The following is a 25680-nucleotide window of genomic DNA, read 5'->3' on the forward strand; positions in this document are numbered from 1 at the left end:
CAGCTAGTAAGATATAAGATTTTGACTGGAAAAATGGTGAAAAGAGCAAAAAAAGAAGCAATACATTTTACCATTTTCAAATCTGTACAAATCAGTGCTATTTACTTCCTTGAATTACTTCAGTTGTAAACTCTCAGTACGTAAAACAAATAAAACTTATTAATTTAGTGCGTACAGCCCTGGGGTCACCGGATGAGTCGATTCCAATTTTTTTTGTTCGATCTTTTTCTTTTTTTTAAATAAAATGGGCTTTGGTCGGAACATGCATCCGAGTCGATGACCCTTTGTTTTTTTTCTTTTAGTGAGGAAAGAATAGCGCAAGTTAAGTATTTTATTATCCTCGACAGCCTTAATGTGGAGTAGGCGGTTCAGATCATTACGAGTTATTTTAATGTTGAGGATATGAGTATTTATTGTTTAACTAGGCGTTCCTTGTGACTTATAATATTTTCTGCGATAAAAATTGGTCCGTTTAGATTTATTTGCTCTAGGTAGGCTCTAGGTCACAAAATCTGTCTATTAGTTTCCAGACCACATGCAAAAAATTAAATCCTTGTTAATGATAGTTTAATACAGATTTCTATTTCTTGTTTTTTTTCTAGATAAATTTTTCATTCGCATCTTATTCACCAGTCGATGACCCGTCGTGAAAATTAACCTCCCCTGATTTTCTTACAAGATGCGTTTAAAAAGTACTAAAGTTTAGATTTAGATGAAATCTCAAATTATAATTGTGTGAAGTTCGGTCGATTACCTCCTTAATATTATAATGATATTCCAAACACAGAATACATTAGAGGGTGTACCACAGCCTGATGCCGAGACACGCCGAGATCTTCACAACTTCGTCACACAACCGTTATCACAACTGAATTCATTATCAAAAGAATCTTGATATTTGTTGATGGAGGTCCAAAAAGGAATAATTTATTGTTTCTTACTTACATGTTTTACTTACATTACATTTCTTACTTACATGGTTTATAGCGATAGATAAGTATATATAATTACGCCGAACGCCATAAGGAACGAAGTTCCTTATGGCGTTCGGCGTTCGGCGTTCGGCGTTTACGGCGCGTTCGTTCAGCGTAAAGGAGGCTAGACGACGATATTTGACCTCGACACTTTTTTTTTAGTACCTTCATAGTAGGGGCAGAGGGCGTTGATAGTTTTTCTGTGCGTCAACTTGATAGCGTTTTTTGAGAATAAACAACGACACGTTGTTAGTATTCCTGAGCGTCAATAGATGTCGTTTTGTTATAATTTTTTGAGTGTATAATCCTCCTAATATTATAAAGGCGAAAGTTTGTTTGGATGTTTGTTACTCTTTCACGCAAAAACTACTAATCGGATTCTATTGAAACTTTACAATAATATAGCTTATACATCAGAATAACACAAAGGCTTCAATTTTAACCGACTTTCAAAATGGGGGAGGTATTATGTTCGTTTTTTTATGTTCAACGATTACTCCGCTTCGGTGGTATTAGTCTTAGCATGATAATATATAGCCTATAGCCTTACTCGATAAATGAGATATCTAACACTGAAATAAGTTTTTCAATCGGACCTGTAGTTCCCAAAATTAGAGCGTTCAAGCAAATATATTGTTCAGGTTAATAATATTAAGTAAAGATTTTTTTAAATTATCGCTTGACAAACTCGAGTCTCGATCTAAAAGACTATGAAAAGTACCAATAACAGGCTCATAAAATCAAAATCAAAATCAATCAAAATCAAAATTGTTTTATTTCTGAATAAATTTAAAATAAATGTTTTCAGAAAGTCCTACATGATGCCTACCACCGGTTCGGGAACTAACATGGGACGATGCATAGTATAATATCGTAGTGATGATGATGATGATGAATGTAATTTGCATAGTAGCTTATGTTTTCCGTTCTTAAAACAACGCTGACACTCCCAAACTTGTATCTATAAAAAATCAGGAGTTCTCTCAGCATCTTCCGAACCAAGGTATACCAGGTGAGAAGTTCCCGTGATTACTTATGGACCCCTCATCAGATCACCACTTTTGTGAATATAATACTAAATTGGGATGATTTTCAAAATTTTTCTTTTGGTATATAGGGTATATACCAAAAGAACAATTTTGAAAATCGGTTAACAAACGGCGGAGTAATCTTTGAACATAAGAAAACGAACACAGCACCTCTCCCATTTTGAAAGTCGGTTAAAATTGTAGCCTATGTGTTATTCTGATGTATAAGCTATGATATTGTAAAGTTTCATTAAAATCCGTTCAGTAGTTTTTGCGTGAAAGAGTAACAGACATCCATACATTTATACATCTATACATCCAAACAAACTTTCGCCTTTATAATATTAGTAGGATGTAGTACAGCTTTTTTGAACATAAGTAATAACTTCGTTTCATTCGAGTGTCCCTTGACACCTCTTAAGTTTCGTTTATTTGAATCGGATAGGAATACGTTGTCAATTATCATGTGCTGCATCAAATCCTTAAAATTCTCCTCGAATGCTTGGAAGCACATGATGTAGGAGCTAGATGGACGATTCCGTCGTTATTTTCTTTTGTAGTACATTAGTGACAGTTTTGATTTTTTTTATCTAACATTTTAGCCAATCAACAACACTATTGAAATGACTAACATTCAGAAACCTTACAGTTAACTGGGTATTACATATTGATGTTTGCATTTCTTAGGAAAACACTACTTCATGTAGTGTTCTAGTTTATAGTGTAAATTATATATTATACACTTACACTCAGGTACATTACTCTCATCGGAGGTGTGTGACATTCGCGACATTATTAAGCCGCGACGACGGCGCGAGCAAACACTGCACTATTAGTTCCGATGAGCTGTTTGTTTTACCCCCACTCCCACAAGCAAATACTAGACTTCGGGTTCAATTGAGGTGAGATTAATGCTACGGAAAGGAAAGTTAAATTTAGTGACTGTTAAGTCATATGGTGTTTTTGTCAGTGCCTTTACTGGTAACAGTGACAGCGATAAGGGCATTTTTAAATAAGTGAGTGCCAGCTGAAGTATGTTTTAAGTTTTCTATAGTATTTTGCATTCAATGCAAATGTGTTGTTATTAAAAAATTATTCAGCAATTTCATCAGCTTACTTCTATTTTGCTCTATCACATCAAACAACTTACGTATTATGATCTTAATATTCCTCCATTGCACCACACCGCCTAGTCGTCATCTCAACATTCAGCTTTCAACAAATTTATTAAATTATAGTCCGGCGCTCATTTATTACTATTGTACAAAACAAATCCATTGTTAGTTAACATCATTAATAAAACAAATGACAAATGCCCGTGTACTCAGTTGCGTTAAAAATGATTAATAGCCGAGATCCGCGCGCAGTATGATTCAACGTTAATTATTGTCCAGGAATTGTTCAAATAACTTAACGTCCACATGCTTCGAGTCTTGCGAAAGTGAAATAAAACCTACACAAAATATTGAGTGTAGGCACCGAGACTAAGGGGCTGTTTCACCACTTCCTGATAAGTGCCGGATAGGCTATCCACCACTTAACGTGACCGATAGAATATGGAGAATCTGTCAAATAAGTTGTGGATAGCCTATCCAGCACTTATCAGGCACTTCCTGAAACAGGCCCTAAAGTTTAATTTAAGGCTCTAATAATATAATATCAGCAGATGTCTTCTAATCGTTTCAAAAGTTGGTCACAAGTCTATGAAAATGTTTGTGGTCCACTGACCTTGCACTAAAATATATTGCGTTAAATAAAAATTAATAAATGTTCTATTTTTTAACTGAAATCATAATAAAATATGTTTTAAGGTAATTTTATGTTATAGTTTCTTAGATTAATACTAAGTATTTCGATGGGACATCAACATTTTCAGCGAGTTGCCAACGCCATCTTTCAGACGCGTTCGCAAATCAAAGCGGCATCGCTCCTTTCCATAGAAAAAGAATCCTTTCGAAGAAGTTCGTCGAAATTCCGCTTATCCTTAAGGCGAGGATAAACCTCAATTTGTTATTCCGTGACTCCCGGTTTACCTAGTTCCAATATAATAACAAAGTGTTAAAAATATGAGATATAAAGCACAATATTTAAAATACCTTAAACCATAAACATTTTAATAAAACGTAATACTTTGGCTGTAATTAATTTACAAACTCACCTCCGATAAAAATCTATTTCATCGAAATATAAGTATTAACTAGGATAATTATACATTTTATTTGAATAAATTGTTAGTGAATCTATATTAAAATGCCCTTAACGGAACAATTTTAATTTCTTAATGTTTATTTCTAAAGATATTTAAAAAAAACATAAAAAAATAGAGAAGATCCGCCCGAGTAACTGGAGTTTTATGCTAAGCTAAAATGAATCTTATTGCGATGCGTATACGCTTGGTCTTTGGTTGTGTGCAAAGTTATCGTTTTGGATTGAGATTAATCCCCGCCTTAATGTCAGGAACGCTTTTTAACCCGCGACAAAAAAGAGGGGTGTTATAAGTTTGACGTGTCTGTCTGTCGGTCTGTCTGTCTGTCTGTCTGTTTGTCTGTCTGTCTGTGGCATCGTAGCATCCAAACGGGTGGACCGATTTTGATCTAGTTTTTTTTTGTTTGAAAGCTGACTTAATTGAGAGTGTTCTTAGCTATAGTTCATCATTATCAGCCTGCTACGTGCTGAAAAATCGCGGTTCATCTGGTTCGTGAAGGGCCGATTAGCAACTTGCAGTCGTTTGGTGGGCTTTATTGCATTCTAGTTCATAAATATCACGCATTTATGAATATTTACACATTAATGGAAAGTTGACTTGGTGCTGCAGCATCACCTGGTAATCAATAGGATATCCAGTTCCTCACCAACTAAGAGCAATGGTTTCGTGTTTGGGCTCATTTTAAATGCAACAGCTAGTAAGACGTTGATAAACAGTCAATTTTTGCATGCTGCTGCTGCAGCATCACCTGGATTCTATAGGAACCGAGCTCCATATGAACTCAAAGTGGAGGTTTCATGTTTGGACTCATATTGACGGCCTCATCCAAAAGGACATTCCTAGATGGTATTCATTGGGATATAATATTATGATCCTGTTCTATCAACAGAACATAATTATTCTACACTATAACGAACACAAGTTTAAAAAGCATGAAATAAAATTAAATTAAGAAATTAAAAAAAACCCCCGCCAAACAACTTTAAAAAGTAATGAAATAATATATTTTACTGACTTTAAGTTTAAATAATTCCTAAGTGTAAAGTGATATTTTAGTCCATAATTGTTGTCAAGGTGTGTCGGGGGACCGCAAATGTAGATAGTTTAAGGGTCAGTTCACAGCGAACCAAATCGAGACAATCAGGGACATGGCGATACAAAATCATAAAGTTAATATACCTATTAGGTATATGCAAAAGTCACTGTTAGCGGTCCCCCGACACAACGTGACAACAATTATGGACTAAAATATCACTTTACACTTAGGAATTATTTAAACTTAAAGTCAGTAAAATATATTATTTCATTACTTTTTAAAGTTGTTTGGCGGGGGTTTTTTTTAATTTCTTAATTTAATTTATTTAAATTTCTTAATTTATCTGTAACACCGTTCAGCGATAATTTTAATTATCGAATATTCTTGCCAACAACCATGGGCCGACCCAGGATTTTAGCTAGGGGGGCAGCATACCTGTGTCGAGAAGATGGTCGGTCTGATATATTGAAACAAAAAATCATGAAAATTGACTTTTATTAATCTGACTGAAAACTGATTGTGTATCCAACACTTCATTTTGCGCAGAGTAGGTAACACGTTTTTAATTCCAACTTGCCAGGAAAATTGACGGTTATTTTATCTTCTAGTGGGGGGCCCTGTCCCTACATGGGGTACGCCCATGTCATCAACTATACATAATAAATTATACAGAATGTAACAAAACTGACTGACTATAACTTTAGGGTTTAATCTATGTATGTGTAACTTGTACAGAAGTCACTGTAAAGCGCAGCCCTGAAAGAGTTACTTTAATTGTATCCCGGACAAACGTTGGTTCTTTTCTCAAACAGAGAAGTCATAAGAGTATTCACAGTGAATTCTGATAAGGGACACAAAGATACCCTAAACCATGCCTGTTTCACCACTTCCTCATAAGGCTATCCACCAATTAACTTGACAGATCAAGTATGGAGAATCTATCAAAAAAGTTGTGAATAACCTATTATGCACTATATCAGAAAGTGGTGAAACAGGCCCTGAATATATTAAATTTTATAAAATAAAAGATTGTTACATTTGAATAAGTTTCAAGAGTTTCAAATTTACATAGGCACAGAGAAAGGTGTGAGGAAAAGTTTGGAGAAATATGATCGTATAGACTATAGACGTAGGGGAGTCTAAGACAGAATGCAATTTACATGTTCGAGTGTGGGAGCTCGCAGGTGGCTGCCGGCTTTACCTCTCACGCCCGACGCCTAATTATTTTATTGATATAATAATATCCGTTAGATATATTATGTGGAATAGATATTTCGTTATCTATGCCGATCGCCGAGGCTTAGTTGCCAGCTACATATCTACGACTGAAGGCCTGTTTCACCACTTCCTGATAAAGTGCCGGATATGCATCCACAAATTTTTTGAGAGATTCTCCATATTTTATCTGTCAAGTTAAGTGGTGGATAGCCTATCCGACACTTATCAGGGAGTGGTGAAACAGGCCCTTACACTATCAAAGAAGTACTCATTTGATCATTGACGGCAGTGATATACAATCCTAAAGATCAGTTGAATGGTTTAAAATGTTCTAACGGTCAGGTGCTTTTTGACTGTTTCACCTGAAAAATTAGAACTTTAAAGACCTTGTATGAAAACAATAATGGTTAATGGTACCTACAGATAAACATTATCAATTTATTCCTTGAGATACCATCCTCAGGTTCGCTATCTGACGAATAATAATATTATCTATGGAGTATGGACGCTTCACACCACGTCAGTCTGGCCCCGTGCTAAGTACCTGAAGGACTTGTGTTATAGGTACCAGACAACGGAAATACTATACTTGCATGTATTTAAGATTTTTTTTATATTATGATACACAAATTTAATACACATCCATGAACTTTAAAAACTTTATGTTCCGTCGGCGGGACTCGAACCCGCGACCCCCGGCTTGAGCTGCCAACAGCCCCCCAACTAAGCCACAGAGGTCGTCTACACAACAGAGGTTGTCACGAATGCAAAGAAATTCTTATATAACTAATTCTTCGTTTTATCAAATCGTTTCTTTAATTATTATATTATTAGCTTACACGAATATTTTCCTAGCACATATCGAAATGAAAACGGCCAGTGCGAAGACAGGATTACCCCCGCCTGTTCTACAGTCCAATTCAATTAAGTGTACAAGGCACAGGGGCAATAAATTGTCTAAACAATCAGAATTCGAGGCCTGTAATATGTCCGTACATACGCATTGCGGCCGCGGCGAGCCGTTTAATCAACGGACGTAAACACGACCAACCCCTCCCCCCTCCTAGCCCCCGGTACTCCCCCGCTCCCCCCACACTCCCCCCACTTCCCCACACACCCCCACGTCGCGCGCGCACCTCTAGGGACGAGTTCGAGCCGTTTTTTGAGACCCAATAGTCCGTGAATTGATGTATTAATAAATTAATACTTCTCTACTAGATTTTTGATTATATACTACACAAAGAACTAGATGCTGCTCGAAGTTGTGCTGCAATTCGTTGTTCGCGCGGGAATCGTACATTTTTCCGGGGGTGAACCGGGATGTCTCCCCCGAACTCAATGTATCGTCATACCAAATTTCATTACAATCGGTGCAGCGGTTTAATATATTATATCGTATGCTGCTTATTTCAAATTCTACGACACCTATTAAAACCGTTGCGGAAAGCTCAGCAGAAAGAATTAACTGCTGCGTATTCGCAACTTTCGACGACCTCTGTAGCTCGGTGGGCTGTTGGTAGCTCAAGCCGGGGGTCGCGGGTTCGAATCGAGAAAAGTATTAAATATATTTCCGTTGTCTGGTACCCGTAACACAAGTCCTTCGGGTACTTAGCACGGGGCCAGACTGACCTGGTGTGAAGCGTCCATAGATATTATTATTACTATTAACTTTATCGAATGTCATTTGCGTAAGTTGTAATACAATGAAGTGCCTCCATTACGTTTACTTATTTGTCCACCCTAATTATTGTTATTTTCTTGATGTGATACTCTCTTAAACGTTTTGATGGTTGCCTGGAAGACATCTCTTTTAGCGATAAGGCCGCCAAAATTGTACTTTTAATTTACTGATGTGTATGTTAAAACTGTATATTATGTTTGTGGTGTGCAATAAAGATTATTATTATTATTATTACAATACAGTACAATGCCCGATTGGTAGTTTCAAATGTCAGCCTTGCTTAGCTTAGCAAGATTTATGAACTGATTTCTTTGTGATCTAATAAATTACGTACTTATACTACCAGAAAGCATTTAATTAGGGCAAGCCACTGTGGCTACCGTATGCACTTCTAATTACGATAATATACCTCGTAAACGATATCTGAACACATTTTATCATACAACTAATTGATACCCGGGCTACCGAAGTCGAATAATAATAAAAAGATTTATTTTAATGGATACAAGTTAACGACCCCTTGACTACGCACAATTTATTAATAAGAATAAATTTTATTCTTATCATAATGACTAAAATATTTTAAGCGAAGAAATGTTCTGTAATGGGTTTCGCGTGAAAGAGTTCCATAGCAATTTGTTATCTCACGAATAATTCTATAAAAATAACTCGCCTGTATTAAAATATTTGTATAATATCGATCCTTCGTTGTTTAAGGCACCAATAAAAAAAGCACTTTCTTTCAGATAGTGAACGTCCACCTTGTGAGTGAATGGGAACCGTACATTTTAACGCGATATACCATAGTCCATACGAGTTGTTTAACGTGACGGAAGAAAAATTTCGTTCTTACTCAAGTAACGAGTTGCGCAGAAATTAGTAATTTTTCCTCAAAACTCAAAGTATCTCCTTTAAATCGTTTTAACGTTTTAAGGGTGAAGCCAAACGAGCGTAATTTGTGAGTTGTGAGTCGCAGAATGTTGGCTGGCAGAAATTCTGCTGCATTCAGTTTCATACAAAGTCCTGTTTAATTCACACGAACGTAATAATGTGAGTCATGATTTGTATGAAAACATATTTACGCGACCGAAATTCTGCGACTCACAACTGACAAATTACGCTCGTTTGGCTTCACCCTAAGAGTAAAGGGTTAACGATAAGACAGAAAGACAGACAAATATACTTTTACATGTTAATAGTATAGAGTTATAGACACGTAAAGATATTCCTAAACATTTTAATAAAAGTAATGAAGTTAAAAAAAATTGTAAGGCACAGCCCTAGACAAAGAATCAAACGTCGACAGAAACTTGCAGAGAATCTGTCAAGTTTAGTCCAAGGGATCGCAGAAAATGTATTCCGAACTGTCAACACATGGACACCAGGTTCCCCCGTCTACCCTATTTTCAATTTCACTGCTATAATATATAATAACATACTGTGTAGATACTAGATATATTACATTCTGTCCACGCTCGACGAAGTACTATACAGTCAAGATGAATGTTAGAGCTCGGATGACAGAAGAGAGTTTATTTATTCATTTATTTATTTATTTTGGCACATCAACTGCTTGTAGGAATTTACATTTACTCTTAAAAATAATTAACAAAATTAGATTCTATCCTATTTGCTTATAACATATGTGAAACAGCATTTTTATACCTATACCTTTTATGTGACACATATTATTAGTAAGAAAATATGAAACTAAAACATAATAACAAAAACTAAAATAAAATAATATCTTAAACCAAAAACATAACTATTTACCCTAAACATTAACTTAAAATTATAAGATTGTAACAAAAATAATAAAATAAAACTCTAATATATTTTGATGACTCATTAAAGTTCTTGGATTAAGTACAAGAAAAAAATATCAATTATCATTTGCTTGCAATATCAATTGATTTCTAATAATCATTATTTCACTAATTTTTGTGTAACTTCTAAACACTTTGTATGTCGATGACCTAACATCGGGAATTGCACATAATAATATTATGAATTAATATTATTTCTATATTAAAAAAGTAGCCTATGCTCTTCCCCTCATATCTATAATATTATAATGCCTCGCCCCGGCTAACCTTCCACTACTCTATTTATAAAAATCGGCCAAGTGCGAGTTGGACTCGCGCACGAAGGGTTCCGTACCAATAAAGAGCAAAAATAGTTTTTTTTTGTATGGGAGCCCCCCTTTATTATTAATTTTATTTACATTTTATTATTAATAATTAAAGTATAAGTACAGCCGAGTATTTTGTAAACATTACAGGTGCCAATCTGTTGTCATCATTGATACCGAGCAAAAAATGTTTGAAAAATCACGTTTGTTGTATGGGAGCCCCCCTTAAATATTTAATTTATTTTGTTTTTAGTGTTTGTTGTTATAGCGGTAATCAAAATACATAATTTGTGAAAATTTCAACTCTCTAGCTACTACCGTTCTTGAGTAACAGCCTAAAGACATACAGACAGACAGCCAGACAGACAGACAGACGGACAAACATCGAAGTCTTAGTAATAGGGCCTTTACCATTTGGGTACGGAACCCTAAAAAGTACACTAAAAACGGTATCATAGTCTAAAAGCGAACAAATACGAGGAAAGTATCATGCAAATTATAATATAGATAGTTATTTTTAATAGTTACTTGCAAACACTATGCAGGAAAAATAATTAAGAATACTATAGTAGAGACAAGAGTTCTTTAATAGGAGGTTATTATCATATTTGTTTAATTATTATCAACATAATTATTATTTTAATGTTAAATAAATATGGATAATAATTTAAATTACCATTTTTTCTACTATAAAGCATTTGTACATTTTAGGCCATTGACGTCAATTTACATATTTACAGTCTATCATAGAACAGATTTTTTCGTATAAACGTCTATAATAAATTAACATTAGCTTACATTAAATACTGAGTAACTACAAGTCGGTTAACTATTGTATATTAATTAGAAAAGAGGTGTGTCCACTTCTAGTTATAACAGTTCAGTTTATAATGAGCATCGTGGAATATATTAAAGACAGGAATTTATTCTTATACTTTTTTATTCGAATCTAAGTTTTAAAGCTGGTAAGATTATAAAGTCCATTACGCAGCTTTGTTTAGATTAATATTAATATCTTAAATTTCAATTGGTTAATCATTATTAATGAGGTTAATTTTACTAGTAACAAAATAATAATAATAATAACAATTTCGTGACGTGTTTTAATATGTAAATTAATATTTACAGTATAATAAACAAATGTCAGTTTGTATAATTAGCATGTGAACAGTAGTTAGCTCGGGCAGACTCAGGTTCTACAGGTCACTCGAGTTCGGAACTATTAATCATTTGAACCTTATTTTGACGTAGGTCAGTTAAAATAAACAGTAGTTAATTAAAAACGGCTACCCATTATCAAGATGTTGTGGCTAATAGCTCATTTAAATAACGAAGAGACTATTACAGTTATGTGATCGCATATTCTATCTACTGCTGAGAAAAATAATCTTTCTGTATATAAGTTTGCGTTTAGCAGAGCAATTGTGCATGATATACAATAAACTTGACAAGTATTGTTTTATGTTTATCTACCTAAGTATCTGCATAATATTTAAAGCAGTAGATCATATTATTCTTGTTCTGCTTCCTTTAGCATATTCTGCCTCCCTTCCTGTTTAGTATTTTAACAGATTATATTCATAAATATATTTATCTGCTTGTAAAAAATATTGCATGTCTCTACCCCTCTCCTTGAGTTATAGTGACTTTTCTATAATGACATTTTAAAATATTACCGGTCGGCCATGACACGAGCTAAACAGATACGCATTGCGTATAAATCATAGGTCGGGGCTTATGTGCCTCAATATTATAGGTACATACATATTCTAACGGTTGTCGGCTTGTTCGGCGGATTATACGGTTTAGAACTATAATCTAGTTTACATGTAAGTTCGTGTCGGGACGCGGTCTATGCTCTAGCCTTAGGTTCGGGTTTCAACGGGTCCTGCAGGGGTGTGAACAAGCACCGGTGCCGAAGCCAGCTCCCGGTGGTAAGCGATACGTGCGCATACACTAGATTAATAGCTTACACGTGAGCAGAAGTCTCACAACTGCTAGCTAATTCGACAATGCTTAGTCTCGCTAGTCACGAAGCGTCGCGCACGCAAAAATTGTAGACGCGCTCGGGTTACCTAGGGCACATCGAAATTATGCGTGCGCTAGTCACAATAGTTCAGACGTCAAGTACCTTTAGGTTTTCTAGAAAATGATCCTTATGTCGTTAGCACGAAGGTCCTGTCCGAGTTTAAGCTCAGGGTCAGTACAGACAATGAGCGTAACGGAGTGGATTTCATGAAGGCTCTTTACTTGACTCAAATCTAGGCCGTGAGATGTTGCAAGTAAAATTAGATTTAGAACTCGTATTTCATCACGGTCACCACGGCTTAGGACGAACCCTTTCTCCACAAATAAGGAGCAGCAGATCAGCAGTAATTCGTAAATATTATATTCTTAAACTAGTTCTACTTCCATTGTAACTTTGAATGTCTGGGGCGTTCCGGATTCGTTTATAACCTTTAATTATGCTGTTGCCGTAAAAATTTGTCGACATTGGGTAGTGTCCGCACGTACAATATTATCAGCAAATAATTTGAATGGCCGTCATACATCACGTTATATCGCCGTGCGGAGGGCGCCGACCGTTGTTAATAGGTAAATAGCATGAGAATCGCCGTTATACGCCGTGTGCCTCTCCCAAATTATTATAATTATAAATTCTAGGAATTCTAAGTGAATTTGCGTAGGCTTGGCGAAAAGACCTTAAGTGTGTATCAATCCTTACTCCTATCCTATCAGTGCAAATGCAAACTGTGCGTTTACAGTCCTTTATACTTAGGTGATATATGCTAATCAATGTTGATGTCTTTTAAATTTGTGAAGGTGCCCACCGTTTTACATAGAATATCATTGGTAACCGTAGGAAATGACACAGACATGAACTAGGACACATATTATGTATCGTATAACCTTATTTGCAAAATCAAATCATTACAATTTATTATTGAATATATTTTTTTATTCCATCTTTATCGTGATTGATTGAGCTTGATGATAAATAAAATAATGATGTATGTTTAATCAAGTATCGCAATGAATCTCTGAAACAAGCTCGCTAACAGCGCGGCGCGGTAGCTGTTTTCCGCGCGACCACTTCCTGCACTGCTAAGACTTCAGCAGAACATAACGCCTGCGGTGTGTGTAACTGCGAAAACGTACACCCTCGATCAGAACTGCTGACAGTTTTTACCACTTCTCTATCTAGGGTGCTTAGACGAAGTACAAAACGCTCGTTAAGAATTGAAGGGGCTCAATAGAAAATAACCCATGAGAAAACGATAAAAATATAATACGCTTTATTAAAACTATTTTAAAGACAAAAAATTTAAAGCACAACCACTTTTGCACACACACACACACACAATTTTTTTTAAGAAACATTAATGCACATGAAGCACCTGATTCAGCGATCAAATAAGGGGTAACTGAGTCTTCACGTTTATTTCTACAAAACAATAATAGATCCTAGACCTATCCAACTGGTCATTTGTGTTCTTTTGACGTAAGCAGATGTTTAACATAAAATGGTCCACATGAGCCATGTCAAGTCGGAGACGAGCACCGGAAGGTCACGACGTTGTCGACGCGTCGCCAGTGCCAGTCGCCACGCATGTCCCATTGTCTGGCGGGTCGGGACCTCTATCGGTTGCATCGTAAAAATTAATTATGTACACATGTTCATAAATATACGTTGAGTACACGCGACGCACGCACTTCCCAACCCCTGACTACATTAGGTCGCAAGGATCGGAAATTATTAGAATATAGACTGAAATGAGACTTCGGCTTTTCTTTACCTCTATAATATAAGAGAAGAAGAAAAGGTATATAAGAGAAGAAGAAGATTTTCGGGCAAACAAGGTTTCACGGCTTCATTTGTTATACCCTGTAAATCATGTGCTCAGTATAGGCTATCTTAGCAGTATAACCCGTGTTTTAGCCTCGTTAATTTACGTGTAATTTATCATACATTGTGTCTTAATTAATAAGAGAAGGTCGCAGGTTCAATATTTAATGATAATTAATGTTTGTTCGTATCGAAGCCTTCTTGTACACTTTGATTTATACGCATTAAATAGGGTATGCATTTAGTAGATACTGTATCTGATGTCAAGATTTTTTCAACCATATTTTGTAAATTAACATTAATTATTATAGAGCCTAGAGATAAAAACTATCATGTCATGTCCTTTACCGGGACTTTAAGAATCTGCGTGCCCATAATTTCATACATTTTTAGTGCTTTGAGTTTGACGGCAAACAGTTTGTGATATTATGGATATCTTAATGAGGCATGTCGCATGAGGCAGTTTAATTAGTATCTCTTACCGAAACAACGCCACTTAATATTTTACATATGTTTTGTTCGATATAAGTGATACTATATCATATGTATCACTTATATCGAATATACAAAACATATGTAAATATCAATATATATTTTACATATGTTTTGTTCGATATAAGTGGCAACACAAAAAAGCGTGTAAACTTTTTTCTACGCCTAGCTTCAGCGAACGTGGTTTTTGCCACTTCCTGCGCACGGCCCATACCTCGTAAATTCCAAAAATGCCAAATTGTCTCAAATTGCTTGTTATTACCGATGACAGATGCCCTGGCGCCAGGACGAGACTAGTCACTATAATACCGACTTTACCACGTCAAAATAGAGCTGCTTATTCAACGCTTCACAGTTGAAAGGGCTTAGAAAATTGATCGGATGTGTTGATACCAGAGCTATGGATACGCAATTAGTGACACACAGATTTTTTGTGACAATATATTTGGAACACAAATAAATTAAGTGGTCCGGTCATAAACGACGCAGACGATATCTCATTTACGACTGTTACTTTAACCAGAGGTTTATACAGTTTGGTTTGCCTTAGTTTTTTATGCTGACTAACAGACAGACAAACAAAATATGGCATGTGAAACGGTCACCTAATGTCGATATTGCACAGCCGTTGAACTCAAAAGTGCATTATATCCTTGATAGAGTTGATACTTATAAGTTCCTAGATAACGCCCCTGGATACTCCGTTGCGCCAAAATTAGTTTCTCGCGCGGTACATTTTCCCCGGTATAAAAGTATCCTATGTCCTTTCCCGGGACTCAAAGTATCTCCTATCCAAATTTCAGCAAAATCGGTTCAGCGGTTTGGGCGTGAAGAGGTAACAGACAGACAGGCAGACGTACAGACGGACAGACAGACACACTTTCGCATTTATAATATTATAGTATGGAAGTATGGATGTGAAAGCGTGGATGTTTGTTACGCTTTCACGTAAAAACTAGATACATACTTGACATGAAATCATCATGTAACTTTGTAGTTTGTACACATCTCTTGGAGACCTATCAGAAGTAACATCTAAGGATACTTGCTGAAAAAAAATATGTTGACATGGACGCGGACGAAGTCACGGGCAACTGCAGCTAGTAAGTTATAGCTTCCTTTTATACGCAAGGACATTACCAAAATTATATTGTGGCCAGTGTCTTTCAAAAAATATTATACAATATCTTAGATTAATTGACACTTGCCACATCATTTTGCTAATTACTTAACGCCCTGATTGTCAAAGCTTTCATAAGATAACTCCTGTTTGATGACATTAACGGCTCATTTTATTTGATTTAATTTCTATTTTTAACACGCAATGCTGTACAAGTAGTTTATTTTGTTTCGCTTTTCTTTCATTTTCCAAACATTCAAAATTTTGTTTGGCAGCTATTCTATACAATTACTTTTCTATTTGTGGTCGCCACGCATATTATCCCACATTGGTGACCCTCGACAGAACACGCCTCCTTCATCATCATCACTCCCCGCCCATCCGCACCGCGCCAGCCAGCATCGCCTCATCGGGTACATCGTCCACTAGCCGCAGTGTACCGCGGCCTGGGCGACTCCGCATCGGCATCATCGGGCTTTCTCACTACACCGACCGGTCAGCAAGCAGAGCACATCTCTCCTGGTCAGCACGTAGCATCAGCCCCGCACGGCAGCTTATCTGACTCACTGGATCCCGTGCAGCAGCTTACAGTTCCGACTCACTGGGACTCACTGCAACAGTTCCGACTCACTGGAACTCACTGGCACTAGGCGACTCAAGCGACAAGACTTCAAGATTCGACCTCCGGTCTTCGGGGGAGAGTGATGTGGCGGTACCCACAATTCGCCTAACATTCCTGCATCGCGCTATCGAAGTTTTCTGAGCGCGTCGGTATATATACGACAGCTGAGATGTATCACGTGGGCTTCGGCATGACCGGGTATAACACCTCGCTCGGTCGGAAGATCTTCCTTTGGCAACCACACGCTTGTCTTATTCCCACAAAAATCACTATTTAATTATTTTTGATTTTGAAACTAATGATTGTAAAAGAAAGCCTGGTACTGTTCATAATGTAATATTAATATTTTATATTACATTAATATAATAATATAATAATATATTTTAAAGATATAAGATTATAATTAATGAAACTTGCAATTTCTATACATCCATAAACATAGAAGTATAAAAATACAAGAGCCATTGTAATTATTATTAAAACCGAATGTTAGATATTATGTAATTTATTGGTAAAAAAATATTAGTCATCCCGTTGTCTCCCGTAAAAATGGCAGAAGATTAAGACCAATTTACTTTTAATGATATCCTAGATGCTAATATTGTAACCACATTGTAGTTTTCTGATGATTAATTGACACGAACAGCAGTGCTGGCTGTTTCTGTTTATAATGTGTTCAATACTATGTTACCTCGGAGTTTGTGAGACTGATCCTTTTGTCCTTACCAACAGAGGTTATATTACAAGGAAAGTAAGTCTGAACGACATGTATAAAGTGCAACTATGAGGTCAACCGTTATCACAGTGGGAGGCTTTCGTAAGGGTCCTTTCACACCGATTCCTATAAAAAAGGAAAACAGGTAACTACATAGGAGAGCATTAGAATTGAGCTTTGGGAGTAGTTTCGAAAGCCTCTAAAATAATAATTTCAGTGCAAAGCTATGGATATTAATATTTTGATGAAAAGTTTCCTAGATAGGTAATATCAGCAGATGGGGCAGCAAATTTTAGCAATGGTATCTAAAGTATACGTAAGTACCAATAAAACAGTAATAATCAGTTGATTTTAGACCTGTTGCCCGATCCTTTACTTTCGATTCGATATATAAAATATTGCACAGCGGGACTACGAACATAACAGCTAAGAATCGTGACCGACCCTGCTTGAGAATTATTGGACCCATGACCAGTACCAATGTGAACGTGCCCTTATACGCAGCCTGCGTGACGTCATACTCCCCTAATTAAAACTAATCGTTTATTTTGTTAAGTAATGACCAGTCCGGTATCTGTCTTGTTAACATTTTTAAGTTTCTTTACACGTTAACCCATAAATTAGAAAAAAACTCCTTCCCGTGACGCTGACCGGGAGGAAGTAAAAATTAAAAAATACACAATCGAACATCCTCCTTTTTGGAAGTCGGTTAAAAGTGTTTTCTTTAAAAACCATACACAAGATAATTAACGTTTCTGACTTGTCAGTAAGTTGAAATATTGATAGCTCGTAAAATGGAAGCTCTTGAGTAAAGTTTTATAATATAGCTTATAACAGTTTTCAATCAAAGTTAAACTTTCCGTATTTAATACATTCCCATACGTTGTTCTGTTTTCAAGCTAGACTAATGAAATATGGTCATTATGTTTGTCTTTCATATAAATTGAAATAATTATAAGCGTTATTAATTTTACGATTTTAAGAACAGTAGGCAGTCCCTAGTCAAATGTTAACATTAAAGATTGTTACAAATACAGCATTAATTTACAGTAGCCAGCGTGTCCAATTAATAACGTTACGTAAATACAAATTAATAATATATTATATACATTAATTTTATGTATAACTCTGATATACGTTGCTGCTTGACAATAAAATTAATGCATATAATTATTACCCGCTGTTTTACACATGAGTATACACGTGATCATGTCAATGTATTTGTTTATTAAATGCACTGCCAGATAACGGGTATTTTATGCACATGGGTTTGTTCTCCTCCTTCTTCTTCTTTAATGGCAGTTTCGTGGATTGCCAATGTCAGAGTGTATTGACAGATAGACTTTGCTCTATAATTATTATAGGTCTGGTGAAGCAAAAAGGGTATGGTTAATTAATTATATTAGTACATATTTACAAGTTGATTCACCTAAAACAAAAACAAGTGTTAGTAAAGACATCACAATTTAATATTTCATCCGACTGCGTCATGAAAGTTATGTTTTTGATATATTAAGGGGGCGACTAACCCAAAATTTTCGATTTTATAATTCAATTTTATACTTGAAAATAAGGCCCGAATTGTTTCATTTTCTAAAATTAGATAGGTACTACATTATATTTCCAAGAATCCGATCTGAGCAAAAACACGACATCTTGAAATTTTCTCGATAGAAAAAAACCACTGAGATGCATCTAATTTTCACGAATTTTTCATTTATTGTATATAATCGTGCATTGAACTAAGTTAATATTTTAACACATTGTATAAAATTCTATCATTGAGATACCGACGCGACGGAATAGTGTGTCATCGATAATTTAAAATACATTACGGGCGTAATTTACGCCGCGTAACTTCGGCCTAGTGTGTTTAGATACTAAGACAATTAAATTGTTTGATGGTAAACTTCAATATCGAATAGATCTATAGAACAAAGAGCCAACGACATAGAAGTCTAGTTCTGCGGATGTAAACCACCCATCTAGACTATTTTATTCATTTATTATTTGCCCCCATGTCATTATAAAAACTATGATATACAATTAAACTGAAATCACTTTACCGCTTTTATTAGTTAACTGCTCACAAAGAAGTTTTATCTTAACAACCGTTTTATGAACCCTTAACTGTACGTATTCATGGGTTATCTTTAACTGCCATTAAAACCCTGATTCAATTAATCTCGAGTCTTTAGTCCAAACCACCAGCAATAATGTTTAGTGATTTAAGTTATACTAAAAGGATTTCGACTTGTAAACGTTTCTAGTTAATTATTTTTGACATTTTGCTGAGCGGGAATAAGGCAATAATACAATAAAAATAGATTTATATAATTTAAACATTAAACTTCCAGCTATCCAATAAATCTCCATGCTTCGGCATGCTTAAGTCAGCTCTACCGTAGAGATAGATTTGTTTTTAGTGCCCAGCGGTGTATTTCCAGGAACTAGACTTATTTTCTATATAGTATCACACACCTTTTGCACTAGGTAATGTCTGGTTCTAGAACTAATAACTAAAACAGTTGAAAATTGAAATGTCTCTGGTATCCATTTACCTCTTGGTCAAAGCGGGAACCACAATATGTGACCAAATTACTCGGGACGATTTAAAAAGCACGAATTTATAAACACGCGAGTACCGTATAAATAAATAAATAAATAAATAAATAAAACTTTATTTCAGACTAATTTTGTCTATAGATTTGTTAGTAACAGTTAATAACAATTAGCTTAGATAAGTATGTTAGTAGTGTTAGTAGTATCTAATCACTAATCACCTGTATATTTCTTTTTTTTAATTTTTTAATATATTTTATATATCCGTCCGCGTCAGCAAAATGTGATAACGAAGATAATAAAAAACAGAGAATTTTTCCGAACAAAATATATATAAAAAAAATATCCTCCTCCTTTATTGAAAGTCAGTTAAAAAGTAGCCTAAGTTACTCCTTATTACATCAGCTATCTGCCAAAAAAGTCCCGTCAAAATCACCCCAGCCGTTTCGGAGATTAGCCGGAACAAACAGACAGACATACAGACAGACAAAAATTGTAAAAAAATGCTATTTTGGTATATGTATCGTAAGTACATTCATATGCATGTAGTAAGAAACGGTTCTTTCAATATTACAAACAGACACTTCAATTTTGTTTATATTATGTATAGACTACTAGCCTGCCAATCTGATATAGAATAATAAAAGCTTGGACTCTATTTTTACCCCGTATGGCGAAAAATAGTTATTTTTGTATCAATATACGAAAATTTATACGTGGGAGAGCCATGCTTCGGCACGAATGGGCCGGCTCGACCGGAGAAATACCACGTTCTCACAGAAAACCGGCGTGAAACAGCGCTTGCGCTGTGTTTCGCCGAGTGAGTGAGTTTACCGGAGGCCCAATCCCCTACCCTATTTCCTTCCCTACCCTCCCCTATTCCCTTCCCTCCCCTATTACCCTATTCCCTCTTAAAAGGCCGGCAACGCACCTGCAGCTCTTCTGATGCTGCCAGTGTCAATGGGCGACGGAAGTTGCTTTCCATCAGGGGACCCATTTGCTCGTTTGCCCCCTTATTTCATTTAAAAAAAATCGCGGAAATCCTAAACTGAGTGACCTGTGAAAATTTGCAGACACGTCCTTACTTTTAACAGTGAAACTTACTAACTGTATCCACCGCGTAGATAAACGTATTAAATACATATTTTGTTAAAATTAATTATACTTTGTCCGTAATGATTGCTGCCATCATAACTCCCGCCCCAATGATAGTCCAGCTTAAATATTGCATTTAATAATATTAAGGTGATTATAATTTATAAACAACGTTAAAATACACAACCTACGTTAACTTGTATAAAGTTTATCCACATTAAATCTTATATCTTTAAACGAGCATTTCTTGTATATATATATATATATATAAAAATATACAAGAATTGGAATCTCGGAATCGACTCCAACGATTTTCATGAAATTTAGTATATAGGGGGTTTCGGGGGCGATAAATCGATCTAGATAGGAATCATTTTTAGCAAATGTCATTTTCATCGAATACCGAGCAAATAGCTAGTTTTAATAAATTAAGATATAATCAAACGGATTTTCTGTCCGTCTTCGAATATTAACAGTTATATAACTATAATTAAGTAATATTACAAAAAGTATTTATTAAACTCGAAGATGTTATAATAATTCAACACATTTGGTGTACTAATTCTTTTATTGTCGTGCGAAAACTGAAACTTCTAAAACATGTCCGCAAGACATAATTAATTAACATACTCACCCTACACATAAACGTTTTGCCTGAGGAAACACACGCAGCTTTTTCTTTTATTGAGACTACAAAAATGGCTACTGTGTGAACAAAGATTCCTTAAATAAAAATAATAATAACAATTATTTTATAATATTATGCACCTTTTTTCCTACAAGAAGTAATGTTAATCTAGTAGGCTCTTGATATTTTGTACTCGACTATAACACGAGCTTTAAATAAGAAATAAAGTTCATATTTTAATATTATAACAAATAACAATGGTGTAAATTGTGGTATTGTAAATAGTAATCTATTATTAGTTAGTTAGTTAGTTAGTAGGTCGGGGAAAAAGTATTTTCGCATTTTAGTATGTATACACTTGTCATTTACTAATCTCTTGGACTATACTAATTGTATCTGGCTGAGTTTGGTATCAATAAAAATTTTCAATTTTACAGAAGACAATTCCAAATTCAAATTAGGTAAATTTGAGATTTTCATTTGTTTTTCTTATTGTTAAAATGAGTGATTGAAACTACAAACATATTACTTTGAAGTGCAGCTGTGTTGTAACTTGTATTCTTTGATTTAGTTTAAGTAATACCTATTTGTTGATTAGGAAGTGTAATAACTAATAAGGTAACACTCGTTTAATGTGTTTAATTTTTACTACACGTAACACTTAAGAGGATCCCAATACGAATTTATACGGTTGATCATAGAGGGTAGATTTCCGGGAAAGAGACCACCTGGTAGACCAAGAAGAAAATGGATCGATGACAGAAAGGAATGGACCCTGTAGTGCTAGCACGGCGAAAAGTAGAAATGCGAAAGTATAGACAAACTGTGGACATAAACTTAAGGTGCCGTTCTGATCTTTACCGCGGCTAATCGTGATTCGTGACCGACAAAAATTCAATTATAAAATGCCACTTTATGACAGACTTAGATAGTATAATATGTCATGAAGTAATGTTGTTATTTTAATTTTTAGGACTATATTTTGTTATAAAGTGGCATTTGAATTGAATTTTTCGGAACGAAAATAGATCGGAACGGCACCTTAAGTTTATCTCCACAGTTTGTGACTATAGTCTGTCATAAAGTGGCATTTTAATTGAATTTTTCGGAACGTAAAAAGTTTGGAACGACACCTTAAGTTTATCTCCACCATATTTCCACAGTTTGTCTATACTTTCGCATTTCCACTGGTTACCGTGCTAGGGCTACAGAAGTAGCTACCCACAACTAAAGAAATTAGCCCAAGACCGGAATATATTCGCTGACCGCCGAACTTCGACATGAAGAAGGCACTAGATGATGATGAACACTTACACTTTACACAACAAAATGATTTATTTTTAAGTGAAAGTAATACTCATTGATTTTAAAATGTAAGTAATATTCATTGATTATGAAATGTACGTAAGTAGTATTCGTTGATTTAAACAGTAAGTAATTATTCGTTGCTTATGAATTGTAAGTAGTGTTCGTCAAGCAACTCTCTGTGGTTGTGGTGCGCGTGTAGTAGTAGCTTTCATTGACCACAAACTAAAAAAATCTGCCATGTTCGAGTCGGACCCGCGCACGAAGGGTTTCGTACCGGTATAGAGGCGGGAGCGAAAGTAGGCAAAAAATTGTGTTTATTTTATGGGACATTAAATATTTACTTAATTAAAATTGTATTATCATAATATTAATACGCGAACGAAAAACTTTGTAACCCTTTTTACGAAAAATGGGGAAACGTAGGTGCATGAAATTTTGCACAGTTATAGTTTATATGGTGAAGGAGTGCATCGAGCTAATATTATTTTGAAATTATGCTTTTATCATACATTTTTTTAACAAATAAAACATTTCACACACTACAACACACACACATGATAAATGACAGATTTTTGAGTGACAAGCCTATACATACGAATTATACTCTTTTATTTATGGTTGAAGTCTGTTGACAACAAGGTGACAAATTGAAACCGGATTATAGTTTTTTTATTGAATCTTAGATACTATTAAACAATGCTTACACGGCCATTCTGAGATCAGCTGAGTCCCAGAGACGAGAGTTGAAAAAAATATGTACGATAAAGTCCATATTTTTTTACAATTTAAACGTAGTAGTCCTAATGTCGTTGAAACTAAGGTCGAATTTCGACCATTGGGCGATCTCTAGTTAATTATTAAAGTACAAATATAATTAAGGATTTTGTGACAATTTCAAGTGCTTAGCTGTTACCATTAATTTGCGAAAAAACCTAAAAAAACACGTTTGTTGTATGGGGCCCCCCTTAAATGTTAATTTTATTGCGTTTTTAGCATTTTTGTTATAGCGGCAACAGAAATTCACAATCTGTGAATATTTCAGAAGTCTAGCTATAGCGGTTCTTGAGTTACAGCCTGGATACAGACGGACATACATCGAAGTCTCAGTAAAATAGGGTCCTGTTTTTACCCTTTGGGTACGGAACCCTAAAAATTATTAATTAACTAATAACATGATTTTTTAATCGCTTATATAATATCATGATTCATGTATTTTCTTTGAATTACTTAAAATATTATCACGTTAAGATTATGTACATAAAAGAAAATTATTAAAATCATAAACCTAACTACTAAATTTTGGGCTTATATTGAGATTTGAGACTGGTATCGATTTTTCAACTTCATTTAATGTTACATATTTTTTTTTATAATTCCTCCAACAATAATTATTGTGGTCATCCTATAAGACGTCTTAATAAAGTTGAAAATTCTTTAGAAATTGGGCTTATTCTATATACAAATATTCGGTTATAATAATCAAAATATGTATTTTAATGCTAACAATACATACATACAATAGTACAAGTATCTACGTATGTATGTATATAGAGCTAGTAGGTACAGGCGCACCTGACATTACAGTGTGTAAGTGTAGCTGATATGCTAATCGTGATGAATATTCATCGACCGGGACTAAGGCTAGCGACATCGCGATTGCGAATACTACGTCGTGTGTAACCGGCTTTATATTCCTATAAGAAAGTAGTGTAACTAAAATTTAATAACGTAGAATATTGTTTAACTCGTGTCCTTTATTTTCTATAGTACTTCGTGTATGACAATCTAACTCACAACCAAACAATATTTTAAACTAAATGAGTTTAAAAACAATGTTTGGTAAAGTAAGATATAGATATTATGATATATAAATTGGCTTCATATTTTAAAACTAAAAAAAAAAAACTTCATAGACTTCGAAATATCCGATAATCCGGATTTTTCGCCAAATCCGAATTTCTTAATACAAGTAGCAGGTGTGTTCACGGCCTAAGTGTATTGAAGCGTCATCACCAACATCGCTTTGACATCGCTCGGGGGTTTCACTTCACTAGTTTTTGTTCTATTAATTATGTTGTCTAGATAATTGCTGACTAGTTTTTTTCCTACATTTTATGTTAGGTCATTAACATTACCAATAAAAACTAAGCTAAGCAAACCAACAATAAAATAGCTTAGGTAGAGTCTAGTAGAGAGAGCGAGTCGAGTAGTCTGTCATGTGTGATGAGACTTTTCCAATGTGAAATAGTGATATTATACTATATTGTCGTATGGTAAAGTTATTCACAGCTTCAATATTTTTATTAGTAAGGGAGAAAAAATATCGATTGAAGAGAAGTTCTTTTTATAATAATTTTAAAAAGCAAAGGTATGTTTTTTGTATGTTTTTTTTCACATATATATTGTATGTCACGAGATTGTTGATACCTGATAAGCAATCTGATACTCAAAGTATCTGCTGAAACCCATAAGCTGCACTTTAATTTATTTTAGAGCTCAGTAAACAAAGCTCACTGAAAATTGCTATAATGCCACTAATTTAAATATCACGCATTAAACACGCAATAGAGAAATATAAAGAAACCAAATAAGTACATATTGGTCAACTTTGGAAACCATTACATGTAGTATGTTAGCTCTCTGTTATATATCTGCATTGACATGTAGTTCCTAATGGGTTCCTAATTTAGTGGATATTGTTATCTGCGTTATCACTCAAGAGCGACACCTAGCGGTCGGTCTGGAACTGTTTCAATTAGTCTCAGCCATTCATCTCACTATCTAGCATCTAGATTCTAGATAGACTATCTGTGTGTTCACATCGCTAATTACAATGATTATATGCACTATTATATGAGCCTGATTTAATTTATTTGTATAGGTAACCGAACTGTACGTATACTAGGTATACACAATTGTTTACTAATGTGTAGTAGGTTATACACACCTGTAATATATTAACGTCTAGGTGCATTTTATTATACCTACCAGTTACCACGTTATGTACCTAAACCTCG

At 34.9% G+C, this 25680-nt stretch overlaps 1 protein-coding gene across 1 annotated transcript in view; it reads left to right on the forward strand.

The window, feature by feature from the left end:
- The window catches only part of LOC121738848 (homeobox protein caupolican), a 143798-nt gene that overhangs the window by 41122 nt on the left and 76996 nt on the right, over positions 1-25680 (forward strand). The window lies entirely within an intron of this gene.

The sequence above is a fragment of the Aricia agestis genome, chromosome Z, assembly GCF_905147365.1.
Source record: "Aricia agestis chromosome Z, ilAriAges1.1, whole genome shotgun sequence".
Classification (NCBI taxonomy): domain Eukaryota; kingdom Metazoa; phylum Arthropoda; class Insecta; order Lepidoptera; family Lycaenidae; genus Aricia; species Aricia agestis.